The sequence below is a fragment of the Babylonia areolata genome, chromosome 15 (genome assembly GCF_041734735.1).
Source record: "Babylonia areolata isolate BAREFJ2019XMU chromosome 15, ASM4173473v1, whole genome shotgun sequence".
NCBI lineage: Eukaryota > Metazoa > Mollusca > Gastropoda > Neogastropoda > Buccinidae > Babylonia > Babylonia areolata.
The window spans coordinates 24,160,372-24,163,961 of record NC_134890.1 but is presented as its reverse complement, the minus strand read 5'-3'; positions in this window follow the sequence as shown (position 1 = coordinate 24,163,961).

Genomic DNA, 3,590 nt, shown 5'->3' with positions numbered 1-3,590 from the left:
CCCCCCCACCCACCTCCCCACATACCCACCCCCATCCCTCCCCTCAATCGGAAAGGCGACTGACTGCTCTCTACCATGGCAACGCTCTTTGAAAATTAGACTGGACATTGTGTTGCTTCCAATTCATACAGGTCCGCATTTATTTCTTCAAAAACTTTATTTATTTATTTTTTTATTTTTTTTATGGATCTTGATACATCATACAAGATCCGTGATTCAAACACCACCACCACCACCACCACCACCACCCATATGAACATTAACGCAGCATCATGGGCTGTTGGTTGGTTGGTTGGTTGGTTGGTTGGTTGGTTGGCTCGTTCACTGTTTGATTGGTTGGTTTTCTGTTTGTTTATTTGTTCATTTGTTTGTTTCATGTTTGTTATTTCCTTCTACATTTACTTCATTCTTCCATTCGCTCGTTTGATGCTCGGTTGGGTTGATTTAGTTAAACCAGACAAGCAGATCAACATTCATACGCGATTCCACAAGCAAACAATATAACAGACTTGACAAGTGAACTTTTGTTTTCTCGTCCATGGTTTGAAGAACACGGCTTTTGACGAGTAAACACCAAGATTTCTATGCATATTAGAAATCGCTCTTTTGAGTCCAGACACAGTCACACACCAACCGATTTCGCAGGAATTCCATTGTCTGTCTCAGCAATGATGGGTTCAATAGTCGAGTAGTTTAACACATTCAGTACGGCCAGTCCTCTCTTCTCCTCTACACAGACCCCTCGGATGTCCAGTGGGTGTCTGAATTACAACAACCTTTAGCTTCCGTCGTCAGAACTGTGGTATTCTTTGTCAACATTCACCTCTTCAGTATAAGAGCGTTCCGCTTGCAATATTTTGATGATGGTAATTGGGATGAAACGCTGTTAACGTCGTCTCTTTCGCCGTTTCGTATGGAGAGAGTTAATTAAGCATTGGACTTTCAATCTGAGGGTCCCGGGTTGGAATCCTGATCACGCCGCCCGGTGGGTAAAGGGTAGATTTTTTTTTTTTTTTTCGATCTCCCATGTCAGCAGATGTGCATATCTTAACCCCCTTCATGTGTAACGCATGCAGAAGATCAAATACGCACGTTAAAGATTCAATAATCTATGTCAGCGTTCGTTGGGTTATGGAAACAACATATCCGGTGCGCACCACCCCTGAAACGGAATGTGGCTGCCTAAATGGCGGGAGTAAAAACGGTCATACTCGTAAAAGCCCACTCGTGTATACGAGCGAACGTGGGAGTCGCAGACCACGAACGCAGAAGAAGTAGAAACAAGAGAGGCAAGGCCTTCAAGACTCACTTGTGATAAATTAAGTCACCTAGCATTAATTACAGAGTAATTTCCCTTTTTTACTATCTGCACCAAAACGTTTGCAAAATAAATAAAAATTCCATGCTTAGCAAAAGAAGTTCCTGTTTGAACAAAAAATTATAATAATGACTCCTCTTGTTGTTGTGTCAGAATAAGCGGTCAAAGTGACAAGTTTAGAGAATACAAAAAATATAAATATAACAGTAAATGCAGTTTGCATATAATTAGGCTTTTTTAAAATATTTTTTTGTGCCCATCCCAGAGGTGCAATATTGTTTTAAACAAGATGACTGGAAAGAACTGAATTTTTCCTATTTTTATGCCTAATTTGGTGTCAACTGACAAAGTATTTGCAGAGAAAATGTCAATGTTAAAGTTTACCACGGACACACAGACACACGGACACACACACACACACACACACACACACACAACCGAACACCGGGTTAAAACATAGACTCACTTTGTTTACACAAGTGAGTCAAAGATAACTTAGCAACAGGATCACTAGATGACAGGTGTCCAGCCTACAAAGCTTTCGCCCATGAATGAAAAAAACTAACAATCTCTTTTGTAAACCAGACGAAACACATCCGTGGTATCCAATGTATGACCGTTTTTACCCCGCCATGTAGGCAGCCATACTCTATTTTCGGGGATGTGCATGCTGGGTATATTCTTGTTTCCAAAACCCACCGAGCGCTGACATGCATTACAGGATCTTTAACGTGCAGTATTTGATCTTCTGCTTGCCGTATACACACGAAGTGGGTTCAGGTGCAAGTAGGTCTGCACATAATTATGTTGACCTGGGAGATCAGAAAAAATCTCCACCCCTTACCCACCAGGCGCCGTTACCTGGATTCGATCGCGGGACCCTCATGTTGAAAGTCCAAGTTTAACCACAAGGCTATTGCGCCCGATACTGTACAGATTAGTTGCCCTCCATTTACGATTCATGCATTATGTGAGAACGTCGTGAAAACCGTTTTAATGAGACGAAGTTTGAAGCAAGAGCACTGCTCGGGCGCAAGGCTCAGAGATTAGTTTTACTTTATGAGAGAGCGCCACGATATCTATCAAAGAATGAAAGGCTTGTTTGTAATTATCATCCTCTCACAGCGAAAGCCAGCCCAAAATCTGCTGCCAATTAGTGCGAACGGCAGAGCTATCAAGCCGTGTTTGTAGTTTACACAGTAGTAGATATCATAATCATTATTATTATTATTATTATTATTATTATTATTATTATTATTATTATTATTATTATTATTATTATTATTATATCCACCGTATTTAGGAAACAGCACAGGTATCAAAGTAGGTACACAGTTACGTGGAGTGATGGCCTAGAGGCAACGGGTCCGCCTAGGAAACGAGAGAATCTGAGCGCGCTGGTTCCAATCACGGCTCAGCCGCCGATATTTTCTCACCCCTCAACTAGACCTTGAGTGGTGGTCTGGACGCTAGTCATTCGGATGAGACGAAAAACCGAGGTCCCGTGTGCAGCATGCACTTAGCGCACGTAAAAGAACCCGCGGCAACAAAAAGGTTGTTCCTGGCAAAATTCTGTAGAAAAATCCACTTCGATAGGAAAAACAAATCAGACTGCACGCAGGAAAAAAAAAAAAAAAAAAGAAAAAAAAAAGGTGGCGCTGTAGTATAGCTACGCGCTCTCCCTGGGGAGAGCAGCCTGAATTTCACACAGAGAAATCTGTTTGATAAAAAAAATAAAAAAAACAAATACGTGTGTGACTTTCATTGGAAACTGCGCGAGCTACCTACCTGAAAATGCTACCGTCAGTCTGCATAATAATAATAATTATTATTATTATTATCATCATCACCATCATCATCATCCTCAGTAGTAGTGGTATTAGTAGTAGTAGTAGTATCATTATTATCATTTGATATTTATTTATTCATTTCTATATTATAATTTCTTCTTAAGAATATCATAATCTAGCTGCGGGTTTTGGAGTTGCACATAAAAATATTATTATCAAAAAAAAAAAAAAACATTCCCTGCACGGCACGTGGTAAACATATCTCATGACCTTCAACCCGTTAGATCCTATTTCCTCATCATTAATTTGTGCAGGGTAATGTGTGTGTGTGTGTGTGTGTGTGTGTTGGAGCTCATGTACGTTTATATGTATTTGACTGTGCTTTCATATCTGTGAAACTGCATGTTTGGTGCATATGTTATGCATGTGTGGGGGTATGTGTGAATGTGTGTCTTCATGTTTTACATTTGTTTGCTTATTTA